Here is a 16,570-nt window from a genome sequence, read left to right on the forward strand (position 1 = left end):
TGTCAGCCCACTCCTGTAACCTATCCAGGTCTTGTTGCAGTCTTTCCCTCCCTACTAGCGTGCTCACTTCACCCCAAATTTTGGTATCATCAGCGAATTTAAACAGGTTACTTCTTAATCATTCTAGCCACAAATGAAGATGTCCTAAAACTATCTGGGTGAAAATAAACGCTTTTAGAAAAAATGTGATTTAGTCACACAGTTAAACTAGCAGTTTTGAGATGAATTAAATATAATTTTTGGCATTTTTTCTTTTAAAGTCTTGTACTTGGAACAGAACAACTGCATGCACAAATGCAGATTGGGGAATGACTGGCTAGGCTGCAGTACTCCAGAGAAGTACCTGGGGGTACAGTGAACCATAAGCTGAATAAGAGCCAGCAGTTTGCTCTTGTTGCAAAAAAAGCCAAGAGCATCCTGAGTTGTACTGACAGGAGTGTTACTTCCAAACAAGGGAAGTGGTTCCTTCTCCTCTATTCAGCACCAGTGAGGGCTCCCCTGGAGTATTGTGTCCAGCAAGGATGTGGACAGACTGGAAAAAATCCACTTCAGGACAACACCAATGACCAGGGGCCTGGGAGGCAAGACTTGTGAGGAAAGACTGAAAGGACTAGGGTTATTTAACCTAGAGAAGAGAAGACTGAGAGGGGATTTGATAACAGTTTTCAAATACCTGAAGAGTGATTTAGAGAGGATAGAGATGGGCTTTTCTCTGTGGCCATAAGGGGCAGGACCAGGAACAACAGCCTCAAGCTGGAGCAGGGGAAATTTAGGCTGGGGATTAGGAGGAACTTTCTGACTATGAGGGGGGTGAGGCATTGGAGCTTGCTACCCAGAGTAGCTGTGGATTCTCTATGTTTGGAAACTCTCAAAAGCGGGTTAGATAGACACTTGGCTGGGATGGTTTAGTCTGTGATGATCCTGCCTTGAGCAGGGAACTGGACTACATGACCTTGTGAGGTCCCTTCCAGCTCTACTTTCCTATGATCCTATTAGGCCAGGGGCACGCAAAATACGACCTGTGGGCAGGATCCAGCCCGCCAGGCCATTCTCTCCATTCCCTTTTTCAATCTGGTATACCTCCAGCTCCTCCTGTGGCAATGAATTCCACAAGTTAACTATGTGTTGCATACAAAAGTACTTTTTTTTGTTAGTTTTAAACTTCCCACCTACTAATTTTAGCAGATGTCACCTAGTTCTAGTATTCTGGGACTCAGTGAACAACAGTTCCCCGTTCACTTGGTCCATGCCCTTCATAAATTTATAGACCTCTGTCATATCTCCCTCAACCTTCTCCTTCCCAAACTGAAGAGTCCTAGCCTTTTCAGTTTCTCCGGGTATGGCAACGGCTCAATGTCCCTGATCATTTTGGTTGCCCCTCTGTACCTTTTCTAATTCTACTACATTGCTTTTCAGATGCGGGACCAGAACTGCATGCTGTATTCAAGATGTGGGAGTATCATAGATTTGTATAACAGCACAACGATGTTCTCCGTTTTGTTGTCAATTCCATTCTTAATGATGCCCAATGTTTTATTGGCTCTTTTGGCTCTCACTTTAACCCATGGCAGCAGAACTTGTTACTCCATGTAAGAGGGAAAAAGAAAGGTAGGTGTATGTACTGGACTAGTGGGTCCTCCAGCCTTCTGTGATAGACCATCTTCTGTTGAGTGTGGGTACCTGGGTTAGTGAATGTCCTAGCTATTATATCACCCATTCCCACTATATCAGATAACAAGAACCTATTCTGGAGTTCTCTGAAGAGATAAAGTCTCCCGTGGTAGTAAGCTGTGCTTTCTCTCATCCTGTATAACATCAGCAAGAGTCCCATCTGGTTTTATATATAATGCAAAGATTTGTGTTGTGTTTATAAACTCTGCAGTGATCCATGAGGAGACCCTTAGGGCTTGTTTGCTCTCCAGGGGCACAGAAGTACTGCCTGCCTGGCTTCTCTGATACAGTATTTTCAAACCACTTGTCCTACTCAGGCCCTCACTCTCCTTCCTCTTGTTTAGAGTAGTGTTGCTCAACCTTTCCAGCATGCAAGTCAGATGAGTGGGGTACAACTGGTCTGCCAGCCACACAATGGCAGATGGGGCCAGGACTGGGGCTCTGTGCTGGGTTCATCCCTGCGTGTTGGGTCTGGGATCGTGACCCAGTGCTTTATGTCAAGTCCAGGTTTGAGTGCCTGCACTGCATGCTGGGCCTGGGGCTGAGAACTGAGCCTGCACACTGGTCTGATCTGGCACATGGGATTGTGTCATGTGGTCCATGGGGCTGTCCATGGGTCCAAAAATATATTGGTGCAGGGAGCAGTGGCAGCAGTAATTCCCATGGGGCTCCCAGAGATGCAACAGTTAGGCTTAGCACTGCCTCCCCACTGCCAGCTTTCTGGGACTCGGGAAGCACTCCAGGCTGGATGACTTGGGTGTGTGTGCTAGGCCATATTTTGAGTAGTACTGACTTAGGGATACTCAGAATGATACTCCTCCTTCATGGCGATTACCAAGAGAACACAAGATGTCAGAGAACTCCCTGACAAAATACCTCACAAAATACCATAGTTTCTTACATATAACATGCCCCAGAATATAACACACACCTTGTTTTTGAAAGACAGAACAAAGGTCTTTCCTTGTGGGAAGTAACTGAGTGTCAGCAGCTAGGGAGCAAGGCCTGATCCTAGTTCTTCTCTCTTGAGTTGCATGCAGATTTTACTTTTACTTCTGCCCATAAGAGCAGAAACCATTCTTACCATATTTTTTGCATATAGTATGTATAGAGATTTTCAGCAGCTATTTACTTGCAGAAAAGTGCATACTGTAGTCAGGAAAATATGGTAGATCAAGTTAAAAATGAATCTCTCACCCTTCCCCAAATTAAATGGAGGCACCAGTCTTTCCTGAGATTAATAGGATAAATGACTTCTGGAATGACTTGACATTTTTACAGATGGTATTTACTAAAAAAATGTTAAAGCAACTGTGCAAAAATGAAAATCCATCAACATTTCAAGTCATCCTATCATGAGAGATCTTCTTAGATTATCCCAAAACATCCTTAAAAATACCATTGCTGACATTCAAGCAGTTATCCAAAATTTCAAATGGATTGATTTCAGTTGGAACAAATTAGAAGAAAAATAAAACAGAAACTTGGGGGTGCCAGACTGTGGAAGAAAGGAGTAAGACTCTGGAACTCTTAAAATTTGGACTCAGGTTTGTGACTGACTGTAGAAACAGGGACTGGGTCCAATTCAACAAGTAGAATCACTATTGAGGTCCCTTCTGACGCTAATAACTATGAAACCTCTGAAACTTGAGGGGTTTAGATATGGAATTCAGATCCATTTTTAACCCAGATAGGAATTATGCTGGAAAGGTTGTCTTTAAAGCTGTTGAGAAATGTTTTTACTGAAACATTTTTTGATTAAATGTGTAATTTTTATAAAAATTGTCATGTATTGAAAATGCCGTATCCTTTAATGAGATTTCATCTAGAACACCTGAAACAAATCATGTTGATAATGTTGAAATGGTTTATGGTAGCATTTGTGAAATGGAATATTTCAAGGTTTTGTTCTAAAATTACTTTTTGGAACAGAATTGATTTCTAGTCAAAGAAACATTTCTAACAAGTTAAAAAAGGTCAAAATTTAAATGAAAGGCTTTTCTTTTAGCAATGGGAAATATTTCATTTGACCCAAACAAGTGTTTTCAGAATTTTACTTGGCAAGAAATTTCCATGGTTTTTGTTTTTGTTCATTTTGGAAGAGAAGAAATTTTGAAAATGTGTCATGTCCTATGACACAGAAAACCTACTGTGGCAGGGCACCATTTGTGCCTGCCACTTTAAGACCTGAGCCAAGCAGCCAGCAGGTGCTTGATTGCGGTGGCCATTTTAGATCTTTGGCTACCTATATAAACAGCTCAGTTCCCTGCTGGCAGGCCAGGCAGCAGCTGTAGGGGATTGTTTGGAGACTCCTGGTCCTGGGCATCACCTGAAACTGCACCCTGCTAGGAGTGGGTGGCCTGGTGGGACTCTCAGTGGTATGGGAGCCCCCAGGAAATTCCAGGCCAGTGACCACCCTAGTGAAAGGTGGGTGGGGCACCTTAATAATCCCCAGCTCCCACAACTGAGTGGGTCACCTGCTAGTAGGGTCCAGAGGGCAGACCCCAGAGAAAGAGAGGGGCTAGAGGCTCAGAGGCCTTGATGTAGAGTACCCTTGAGTGGTCAATGCTGGGGCTAGGACCAGAACGGTCAAAAGGGCCAGGGGCCCACTGCAAGGGGTGCCCAGAGCTAAGGGCCTGGGGTTTCTGACTGGCCTTGGAGGTGAGGCCAGGGCCTGTGTGGCCAAAGGTCCCAGGGGGGCATGCCTGAGAAGGGAAATGGTTCAGGGAGCTAGGCAGCCCTGAATGAGGGTGGCGTAGGCTGCCTGAATGGAGGGATCTAAGAAGGTTCTTGATTGGAGGATTCTGGGGCCCCGTGTAGGGGCCGGTGATGATAAGCACAGTGGATGCCATCTGCAAGGCATGGGCTGTGATGTAGGGGAGGTACAGAGCTGCAGATAGCGCCCCCTGGCATCAAGGCAAGAAAATGGGCAGACTCCTGCCTAATTAAGATAATTAATTAATTAACAACAAGGCATGACAGGTGAGAAGGCAGGCGGTTGCCCCAGAAACAGGTGGGCAGGGCCATTGGTAGGCAGGCCCAAGAAGGCCCCCTGTTACACCTACCCTCCTCTGCTTGTGCCCCGTGTGCTTTAGTACTGTATGCCCCCTCACATCCCTCATAAGAAAATTGCTTACTGGCTCATCTGCCGACCAACTGGACCCCCCTATAGGTGAATTCTGCACATCTTCTGCAATGTTGTAAGACTTGGTCTGAGAATTTAAAAAAACACAATACACAAAGTGCAAGTGAAAATATAATGGTGGAATGTGAAAGAAAGCGAAAGAACAACGTATGCTTAAAGGCCATTAATTCATCACGGCCTATTTTAAAGGTATTAATAAGTAGATCTTTGAGATGGAGACAGCATTTTCCCAAGGTTTCTGGTAAAGTCCTGGGGCTAAATCTGGAGAGGTGATGAGTACTTGCAATTCTCATTGGGATAAATGAGGCAGATCTCATGGTTGTTACAAATTATTGTTCATGATGAAGTATGAGAGTATCATTGTGCTGCAGCCACTGGAATGAGGCGTACTAGCTTTAAACTAGCTGTCAATTTGTGATCTAGCCACCAAGGCAGACTGCTCAGTATAGCTTACAAAGTAGGGTAAATTTACCTGCACCAAACTTTGTGTTGGCAGACTACAGCCAACATCTGAGCGAGGCAGCTCAAAGCAAATTCAGGTATCTCTACACCACTCTGTAGTCTTTGCAGCGTAGACTAGCTCAGTGCAAACACTGCTATTGACTCCATGGTGGGAGGAGAACCAGCTTCTTTAGGTCAGTGCATTCAGAAAAAGTCCTGTGGGAGTCAAAGCACTATGACCTTCCCTGAATGTGCACAAGGGTGTGTGTGAAAAGGCGGGGTCAGGATGGAGAGGGGTGTGCGCCAGGATCTTCCCCAGCTTTGTGCTGCTCATACAATGGCCGATCATAATAACAGCCCCAGTGAGCAAAGATCAATCACTTCCTGTTTCCTCTGGGGAACAAATAGGGAATTAGGGCCATTTTCCCTTCCCTGAGATTCCCGGTTGAGCTTCCACTGGGGGAGACAGTCCTGAGACTGACCAGTCTCTTCTGGTGCTCTGCACTGGCCCATAGGCAGGGCTTTGTGTCAGAGGCACAGTTTATCCCAGTGGGACTGTGTCTGAGAAAATCAGACTTCAGCATCCGTCTCAGAGTCACCTGTAACCCCTCACTGTATTTATAGCTGTTGAAATGACTCCTTGAAAAAGAGGGATAAGTAAATACTACTCCTTTTAAAGCACAACCTAACATTATATTTCTTAATATACTTTATTACTGTATTTACTCAAATCCAAGATGAGCGCACCCCCCCCCTTCAACATCAGGGAAAGAAAGCCCCTCATCTTGGATTTGAGTACAAGGTGGGGGGCAGATGGCTGCTGCAGACTTGGGGTCAGAGCTATAACTGCTGCCCCCATCCCTCCATCTGCCTTGCCCTCCCACCACCACTTACGCTCAGTTGCGGCTCCAGCTCTGGCTGTGGCCCCACTCTGGCCAGGCCAGGCTGTAGCAGCACTGGTGGCAGGATCTCTGGCTCTGGGGCTGGAGCTGCCACTGCCACAACCACTGCTACCTGGCTGGGCAGAGGCTGGGCCCATCATATGCTTCATGCCCTGGCCTGGAGTAGAGCCAGAGCTGGAGTCATAGCTGCAGTTGAGGATAAGTGGCAGCGGTGGGTGGCAGGTGCCAGAGGGCTCAGGTACCACAGAGAGGAGCAGGCAGCAAGGAGCAAGGGGTGGGGGAGCAAGGGCTGGGGGTCAGGTCACTTGACTTCCCCACAACTTGTCCCCCACCTCCTCCTCCACAACTTGTTTTGCTGCCACTGTTTGCCTCCCTGCTGCTCACCCTACTGCAGCAATGGGGAGGGAGGAAGAATTTAAGACACCCCTCCAATAATTAGATTCTGTACAAGGAAAATTATAACAACTGTATACCCCATTTAACATCTAATAATTGGGGGTGGGATTATCTTAAATTCGAAGTCATCTTGGATATGGGTAAATATGTTAGTTAAGAAGGATTGAATTTAATATTTTATTGACAGCTTCTTTATGCTCCACCAGAATATACCACAGCAAAAATAAATACCATGCTCCGGGGTTGATGGTTGTATCTGTGTTGGTCTAAGGACATAAGCAGACAAAGTTCTTTGGGTAAATGTGATATCTTTTATTAGACCAACGAAATGTTGGAAAAATTGTTCTTTGCAAGCTTTTGGACACAGACACCCTTCTTCAGGCACAGGGGGAGTCTGCTGGTGTTTTGTGTGCTCTCCTGGGTGGAACAAAAGCCAAAAAGCACAATGCAGCTTTGTGAAAATGCAAATGTGTGGCAATAAGCATCAGAGGGAATGGGAGACAATAGCTGTGAGACAGGTAGGTTGTGGGAGAGGAAAGGAGGGAATGTTGAACTGATTATAGACTGCAGCTGGTAAAAAGCAGACATTGTCTGGGGTTATCAGTTGGCAGGCAGGTTATAATGTGCCATAAATCCCACGTCTATATTAGTCCATTATTTTTTGTATCCAGTAGATTTATGAAGCGAAGTTTGTAGGCTCATGTACGAAAAGTGTTTTGTAAATTCCTTTTGATTAGAACAGAGATTGGAGAGAGAGTGTGTATTGTGTTGTGTATTTTTGTCTTTGATAGATTTTCGGTGTGTGCTCATTCTGGTACGCAGTTGTTTGGTTTCTCCGACATATTTTCCATCAGGGCATTTGGTGCACTGGATGAGATACATTACATTTCTGAAGGTGCAGCTGTGAGATCCAGGAATGGTGATGGTTCTGTTGTGGGGTGTGGGTACTGTGGGAGTGCTGGAGATGTGCTGGCAAGTTTTATAGTGCACTAAATGCCCTGATAGGCAATACGTAGAAGAAACTAAGCAACAGCTGCATACCAGAATGAACACAAACTGAAAATCTATCGAAGATAAAAATATCCGGTTACCTATGGGTGCACACTTCCCATAACATAACCTCACTCTCCAGTCTCTCAGTTCTAATCCTCAAAGGGACTTTACAAAACACCATTTGTAGACGAGCCTACGGACTTCACTTCATAAATTTACTGCATACAAAAAAAGACTCAATATAGACATTGAATTTATGGCACATTATAACTTGCCTGCCATCTGATAACCACAGGTAACCTTGCTACATTTTACCAGATGCGTTCTATCACCAATTCAACAGTCCTCTCCCTTTCCCTTCACCTACCTGTCTTACACCTATTGTCTCCCATTCCCTCTGATGCTCATTGCCATGCATTTGCATTTTCATAGACCTGCATTTTGCACTTTGTCTTCTGTTTCACCCAGGAGAGAACACAAAACACCAGCAGACTCTCCTTATGTCTGAAGAAGGGTGTTTGTGTCCAACAAGTGTTCAAAGAACAATTTTTCAAACTATTTAGTTGGTCTAATAAAAGATATCACATTTACCCAAAGAACCTTGTCTGCCAGAAATAAATACCATATTTACTTGATTGGAAGATGAGTTGCAACCTCATTTAACATGGGTGGGGAAAAAGTCCCATGCCTTACAATCAAGCACAAGAAACCAGCAGTGGGGTGGGGAAGATGCTGCAGCTCTGGTCCCAACTTGGGGCTGGGGCTGCTAACTGTCTGTCCTGCTGCCTCTGCACACCCTGCCACTCCTCCCCTGCAGTCCCAGTTCCCCCGCACCGCACTCCTCCCTACCTTTGCTGTGTGCCAGCAGGCTCTGTCCTTGCTGCACCCTGGAGCACAGAGTACATGTTCCAGCCCAGCCCTGTAGCAGCAGTGCCGGCTCCTTGCCACTGCTGTGGGGCCAGGCTGGAACCATGATCCATGCTCCAGGCTGAAACAGGGATAAAGCCTGCTGGCACACAGCAAAGGGGGTGGGGGGCAGGTAGGGGAGAGAGACTTTTGTGGGGGAGATGGGAGACAGAGGGTGGGGATCTGAGGCTGCAGGGGCAGAAGCAGCATAGAAGGGAGAAGAGGGGAGAACAGGGGAAGAAGGAATTGGGTCAGCCTGATGTTGGAGGGGGAGGAAGTGTGGGGTGCGGGAGGCCAGGGGTAAGCTGCCTGCTTCTCTCACAGCCTACCCCGTACCTCCACACTGCTTGCCCCCTATCACCTGCCCCCCTACTGCCTGTTGCCCACTTTCTACCACTGCCTGCCCCATTACTGTCCCCTGCTGCCTGACCTGCCATGTTCCCCCCTCCTGTCTCTTCCACTGTCTTGTTTCCCACCATTACTGCCTTCTCATCGCCTCTGCCCCCAAATCTTCCACTAGTGGGGCGGGAGGAACAAATTTAAGATGATCCTCCAAAAATGTGATTCCATAGATGGAGAATTATAACAAATCTATAAATTTTTCCAAATGTAGAGTTGAATTATTTGTCTTGCATTCAAGGTTGTCTTGTATTTGGGTGAATACGGTACTGTGCTAATTTATAGCTTTGTTGTTAAGATATAAATGTAACAAAATATAACATTTCTTCATGATAATGAGAATTGCCTAGCTCTCAAAAGTGCCAAGCGTGCTCAGTTCCCACTGAAGTACTTTGAAAATCAGGCCACTCTGATGGATGTGCTTACATGTGGATTTAAGTATCTAATATTAGGCATCCAGACATGAAAAGTTGTCCCAATTCTCTCAGTTAAGACCCACTGAGTGATACTGAGGTATTTCAGTTTATGCATTTGTATCAGATCCTTCTGAGAGCAGCTCTTGAGAATACTTGGAAGCTACCACTAAGATAGCCAATGACAAATTTAGCTAAAGTTTGAAAAGGTTGGTCTTTCTCCACTGGAATTGTTTTCTCTGTGGAGTTATTTTAGCATCTAACAAGATCACGTACCATCTCACAAGTTAAAACGAGCTTTTCCTTAACACATTATTTTCTGTTCTTTTAAACTACAGTATAACTAGGGTGACCATATGTCTTGGGTTGGCTTGGGCAGTCCCAGATTTTGGAGGCTGGTCATGACCAGCCAGCGAAAATTAAGATGACTGTCCTGGGTGTGGGACACAGGGCATAGAGGCAGAGCCGCAGGAACCGTGAAATAACAATTAGTGTTAATAGGACTTCCTGCTTCACAGGTGATTCTTAACACCTGTGAAATAAAGAATAATGGGTTGTTGACTCCTTGCAGTCCACAGCAGTCAAGGGGGCTGCAGGGGCAGGCAGCACCCCAGATTTCACAGTGTCCCATATGGTCACCCTAAGTATAACCTATTTCAGTGCATTATATTCACTGTAAAGCCATGAGAACCTGTATTATAATTTTAATGCTATAAGAAAATGCAGCAGAGTAAGTGTTATCAGCTAAATCCAACAGATTCACAATACATTTAGAAGTCTCTTTCTGATTGTAAGTCCTCATTTATACATGTATGCTATCATTTTGAACAACATTCATGTAAGTGCAAAAGTGGAAGCTGGAAGTTGGCAATTCAGTTGAAATAATCACTTACGTGCCGTGGGCCCATAGTTGCTTAGCTTGTAGCTTGACCCGGAGGACAGAACTACCTTGCTCTTCACTAAGACAAGTGATCATAGTGTTTATTATAACTGCCAGTCCCCACCCCAGGATTTCCTGGGTTAATCAATAACTCCTGCCATTATCTTAATTTTAGTCATGAATAGGGGGGTGTGTACAACAACTGACATTTGCTCTAACATCTCAAATACCTGACTACTCACACAGCCGGGGGCTGGAGTTTGGATGATCAGGAAGCAATTTTAGTGGACAAAGCTGTTAGTTCTTTATTTTAACTACTGTATGTTCAAATGCAATTATCTTGCTCCTGTTTATAAGTCAACCCCACATTTTCAGGTTCAAGTTTATGAAAAACACTTTTCCCCTGGATTTAAGTCAGTAACTACAGTTAAAGACCTTGCACTGCTTTTGTTTGGCCGTCTTCTTGGGCTGTACCAACCCTGGAGCAACTAGCAGTACAGTGAGTGGACTAGAATTCAGAACATTCAGAGTAATTGCCTTTCTGCAATTAGTTCTGCAAGTATTTACTTGAAGACGAGTCCCCCTTATTTAACATGGGGGTGGGAGACTTCGTCTTGGATTGGAATACAAGGCAGCAAAATTTGAGACACAGCTGCTGCCTGACCCTTCCCTCGCCCCTCGCTGCCGCTTACCATCCAGCTCCAGCTCCAGGTCTGGCACAGCTCTGGCTCCACTCTGGCTCCAGCCTGGGCCATGGAGCACATGATTGCTTCAGCTGCAGCATGGCCATGCAGCAGGTGGTAGGGGGACAAAAGTGGTTGGGGGTGGAGGCTGGGGGGAGGGTCAGGTGGGCAGATGGGGAAGAGGCAGTGGGGGAGCAGTGGTAGTGGGGGCAGGCACAGTGGGGTAAGTGGCTGGGCGGCAGGTGCTGGGGACACAGGCACCAGGGGAGCAGGAGTAGGAGCATGGTGGGGCAAGTGATGGGGGAGCAGCCAGCAAGGGGACAAGGTGTGGGGCAGCAAGGGACACAGGTCACAGCACTGGTCTCCCCTACTGCCTGCCCCTCTTCTATCTCTTCTGCTGCACAATTTAGAAGGATCTTGACAAATTGGAAAGCTGGCCTGAAGCTAACAGGATGAAATTCAGTACAGTACTGACAAATGCAAGGTGCTACACCTCTGGAAGTATAATCAAAAATACAAATATGAAATAGGTGACATCTGACTGGATGGCAGCACTACGAAGAAGGATCTGGGAGTCTTGATAGATCACAGACTCAATATAAGTCTGCCGTGTGATACAACTGCACGAAAGACGAATGTGGTTTTAGGATGTGTCAATAAAAGCATTAGGTGCAAGACACAGGGGGTGATAGTTATGGTGGCTCTCTGCTTGGCACTGGTTAGGCCTCATCTGGAGCATTGTGTGCATTTTTGGGCTCCACATTTTAAAAAGGACATGGAGAAGTTACAGAGGGTCCAGAGGTAGGCAACGAAAATGATAAAGGGCTTGGAAAGCAAGTTATACAAGGTAAGACTGAAGGAGCGAGGCGTGGTCAGCTTGTGGAAAAGTCACATAAGAGATGGCTTGATAGCAGTCTTGAAATGCTGCTACCATAAAGAGAAGGGAAAACATCTCTTCTCTCTTGCTGCAGAGAGTAGGACACAGACCAATGGCTTGAAGTTGGAATAAAGTAGGTTTAGATTGGATAGATTAGAAAAAGCTTAACTGTTAGAATAGTGAGGCAGTGTAAAGGACTGCCTAAGGAGACTGTGGACTCTATTGCTGGAGGTGCTGAAGAAGTGAGGTAGCCACTGGTCAGGGATGATCTAGGCATAGCTATGTCTATGTTCTTTTATGGGTATTTCCCATGCTTCTGGGCTTTGCTGCTGCATGTGAAGGGTCCCCCTGCCTTAACCTTTGGCAGGTTAGTGTGTTATGTCTTGTTTTGTGCCAGGGCTGACTGTGTAGTTTTGCTAAGAGGTTAGACAGTGGATTTGTATAGGATGGTCTGGATGGTTCTGCCTCAGGCAGGGGGCTGGACTAGGTGATCTCTTGCAGTCTCTTCCAGCTCTACTCTTCTGTGATTCTCTCACTCAGGTAGGTATGTTAAGACAAGTGCTTTTCTCCACCATTTTATACCACATAATGTGTATTGATTCATTACGAGAGGACCACTTGCAAATAACACAGAAGTGGGAGCTTGATAACACTCTTGGGTACTACCAGGTGTCCACTGAACTGGACTAGGAAGAAAATATGACAACCCATCGTAAATCTTCAGGGAAAGATTAGTACAAGATACATTGACCAGTTGACACAAATGTTCATAATTACTGTTTACTCCTTATTTTTAAGTGTATTCAAATATCACTGCACTTTCTACAAAGCTTATGGAATATGGGACAATACACAGTTATTTTTGCCCTCCCTAGGAGACAACAGGGTTGCAAGTAAAGCACAGGATCATTTACAAAAGAATTAAAATAAATGATGGGTCAAATCAGCAAAGCTAACCTCTGCAGGGAAATGCCCATTTAGAATCTGCAAAGATGCCATTGTAGTACATTAGCATGTACAATTACCACCCTCTGCATGACACCTGCAAACATTTTGTGGATTTAGTTTATAAAATGATACTTGAAAATGTTGTATATGATTCAGCACCTGGGAACCACCAAGCTGGAAGATTTATTTTCTGCTCCAAGGGTGGTGGGATTGTTAATATCCCTCACATCATGTCATGTTCCAGTTATTGTTCCTGCTTTCATCCAGCAGCAGTGGAAGGTAAAGGACTATTATAACTGTATATACCTGCTGAGTTCAAGCAGTAAACAGGCAAGATGGATGGGGACAAATAAGAAACAAAGAGGCAGATTCAAAATGGTAAGCCAGGCATGTAATTGGGATGTAGCTAGAAAGGCAAAAACAACACAGATGAACCTTGCTCCTGTGGTTACAAAACCTCTTGGGCTTCTGAGTGTATTCAGTGCCTCCATTGTGGCCTGAAAAGATCTCCCATCTCCTTGGGAAGTAACCTAACCCCTAAGCTAAAGAACAGGTTAGGTAGAGACACCCACCATCTCTCCTGCTGATGCCTAGTTAGAGGGGAATTCTGAGATCTGGTCCCTGCTGCCAGGGTTATTTCTGTGGTTTACCCAATGCCTCCCTAATGTAAAATAAATGAACAGTCCAGAAAGCAGGAACTGGATTGTGCCCTCGTCACTGGTCAAGAGTCATGCTTCCACTTGCTTGCTCTGCTTTTTGACTTGCCTTGACTCTTGTATCCATTTCTATCCAGTGGCTCAACTTCATCTGGAGGAGTGGGAGGTGCCCACCTAGCCTATTCTTCAGCATGACGTCTAGAACACAAGCTTGCAAGTGAGCAGTATGGGTTGAAATCCCCTCAAATGAGGAAGGTCTAAAATCCGCATTTCCCATTGTGGTAAATGATTGTCGTACTCTCATACCCTGCTGTATGGGCTTGAAACTTGAACGACTATCAGAAACACCTGAAAGCCTTGGAGTGTTACCATCAACAATGTCTTTGGAAAATCCTCCATATCAATTGGAAGGGCAGAAGAACAGAGATGATCTATAGCAAGGGTGTAAGAAGCTAAAATTTTAGCTAGAGATGGGATTCAAAGGACTGAAGGAGGACACAATGGAAGTTGGCCTCCTGGATAAGAAATTTGGTCAGCCAGACAACTTGGATAAGACAGGACAGATAGAATATATTTCCACCTTTATTTGTGACCCAAGGAGGTCCAGAGGAGGCAGATAAGATTGTTTCATCTTGGGGAAATAAAAAAACCTACTGTTTTTGTAAAGAAAAACTTCCCAAGAGGTTTTATGGCTTGGTTTAACTATAGCATCATAGCTCAATTAATTTTTTGGGCAGAGACTGAGTTATCCAGATATTACACAGGTTTTGATATGGTATGAGGACAGCCATCAGTCTGAGCTGACCAAAATACAGTCAAGGATTAGAAGAAGAGGAGAAGAAGAGACCCCATCTGAGCCTCCAGAAGATATGTTCCTGACAGCCAGAGGCCAATGAGGCCTTCCAGTGTGAATTGGCATGGACCAATTTATAGATGCTCAGCTAACCTAGGACTTGTGGATGAACACTAGGGAAAAAAGGTATCATTGGTATCATTTAAAATGGCCTCATTTCACATTTGAAAGTCTCAGAGATCCAGCATGGTATTAAAATTCATTGTATGAAGATGATGCAGTAGAACTTGGATAATTTGTATCCAGATGTTATTTGTATCCAGATAATTGTTATCCAGATGAATTAATCCACTTAATTCACAGTGGATTGCTGAATGAAGGACAAGTCACTCAGCTGTTTACTGTTGTTTCTCCTTCAAAGGGGACTCAGTTGGCGCTTATCAGTGGTCCCACACAGCTGATCAGAGAACGGGTAGTCTTTGAAATGAAATCTGAAGCAAACAGTTTGATCATGTCAGCAGTTTTTGGTAGCTGTTTGCTGTGACTATATATACCACTGGCTACTTTGAGCACTCTCAACTTCATGGGGGTTTGGGAACCTAGTCCTGTGAAGTATTCAAGTTCTGCTGGAAGGTCCTCTTTGAGCACCTGGGAGCTATGGCAGATTTTTTGTTGTCTCGAATACACTGTAGTTCTAACACTGAGAAATGTTGGAGGAAAGTCTAATGAATGCTATGAAATACCTTCCAGGGTGCAATGCACGGAGTGTGAGGACAAAACAAATAATATTGTACTAGGTGTGCTTGACTCCTCTGCTCAAGACAGCAAATTACTATGACGGCTGGATGATTTCAGTTGCCTAGCTGCAGCAAGCTGAATCACATGAGGGGAGGCAAGCACAATGACATACTTTTTCAATTAATTGCACAGATGAGGAGAGAAGATGTTCAGGGGAAGGGGAATCCATTCTGTGGAAGACTGATATTTCCAACTCTGGTCGTGTTCTTAATTTAAAGTAAAAATGAAGTGTCAAAATTTGTCTGTGAAAGGAAATGGAGCCTTAGCTCTGGCAGAGCACATGCAGGGTTGGCCTGGACCCACGACTTCCAACTTCAAAGCAGTCCGCAAGGTGAGCTTATGAGGGGCTGTGTGGGTAAAGCCGGCAGGAGCCCGAGCTCCATTAGGACTTTGTAGCCTGCATATATGACACCTTGGACTTTGTCCTTGCATTGCAAATTCTATGACCGACTTTGACAAGGAGAAAACTGATTTATAGGCAGCCAATACTGATGATGGGTGCACAGGGACCTCTACCGCCCTGTCAACACGAGTGATCAAGTCATGAGTTGGACAGCAAGAAATTATGGGATACTTTTCAAAACCAGGAGATGCTTAAACCTAATGCATTACTTTCTCTTTTTCCTGCTTTCTGACTCTTCAGGGGAAGCTGGCCGCCCCCAACTTGCATGTGAATACCTCAGGCTTAAACATAACTGTAGATACATGGATAAAAATGTTGCCTTCACTGACTAAGGGGATTCTGCTTATCCTCTTGTATTCCCTGGGGTGTGAGGAGAGGCTTCCTCCTGAGCTGGGGTGGCTAGGCACTTAGACAACTCTCCATCTCCTTTGCTCAGGGGCGACACGTAGGGGGTGCATGCAGGTGCACGTGCACCCCCTACAAAAAGGCACTGCCAACAGCGTTGGCGGTTGCTGCTTGCCACCCCACAGCTGACACGGCCAACGGTGTCTGTGGGGGGTCCGCAATCCCCGCTGGCCTCTGCCACTGCGGCTGGCGGTGGCTGTGGGTGGTCGCCAACCCTTGATCGGTGCTCGTTGCCCTTCTCTGCCACCAACAGTGCCAGTGGCATCTGTGGGAGCTCCCCTGCTTACCACCGCTGTGCTCCTGCCGCTACATTCCCACCTCCGCTATGCTCCCACAACTGCCGGGGGAGTGAGTCGTTCATGCCTTTGGCATTTCCCTCCAGTGTCTGATTCTGATTCTGCCTGCTTCGTTCATTTGTTCACTTCCTACCTTGCCCCGTTTAGTCTCCTATTCATCACATTCTCCTCTTTCTTCACCTTGCCATGCTCCCTACACTGCTCTGTCTCCCCCCGTTCCCTAGACCCTTCTGCATCTGTCCCCTGCTCCTGTGTTCTACCCTGGGGGTTGGCAACCCCTTTGGCCTGCAGAGCCATGTCATTACTTTCTCCAAGGTGTCATATATGCAGGCTACTGCAGGAGAGGAAGCCAAGAGTAGTATAAGACTGAGGGACAAGAGTAGAGGTGCACTGGGGCTATAACCCTGTTGGCCTGATCCTGAGAAGTGCTGAGAATCTGGAACTTCCCAGGATCTGATTCTGAACTCAATGCATTTCACACATTTGACTGACACAACTCAGATTATACTGGGGGGTGGGCAATTCTTTTGGCTCGAGGGCCACTTAACGAGGTTTGGTGAGCTGA

General features: G+C 45.6%; 1 long non-coding RNA gene across 1 annotated transcript in view; it reads left to right on the plus strand.

The window, feature by feature from the left end:
• The window catches only part of LOC109321769, a 20,078-nt gene extending 6,162 nt beyond the window's left edge, over positions 1-13,916 (plus strand). Inside the window, exons 2-4 of the long non-coding RNA XR_002104170.1 lie at positions 2,646-2,652; positions 10,647-10,649; positions 13,653-13,916. This is a non-coding gene — a long non-coding RNA (uncharacterized LOC109321769). The remainder of the gene's footprint in view (positions 1-2,645; positions 2,653-10,646; positions 10,650-13,652) is intronic.
• Positions 13,917-16,570: the final 2,654 nt, after the last annotated feature.

Source organism: Crocodylus porosus, unplaced genomic scaffold (assembly GCF_001723895.1).
Source record: "Crocodylus porosus isolate Cpor-Errol unplaced genomic scaffold, CroPor_comp1, whole genome shotgun sequence".
Taxonomy (NCBI): Eukaryota; Metazoa; Chordata; order Crocodylia; family Crocodylidae; genus Crocodylus; species Crocodylus porosus.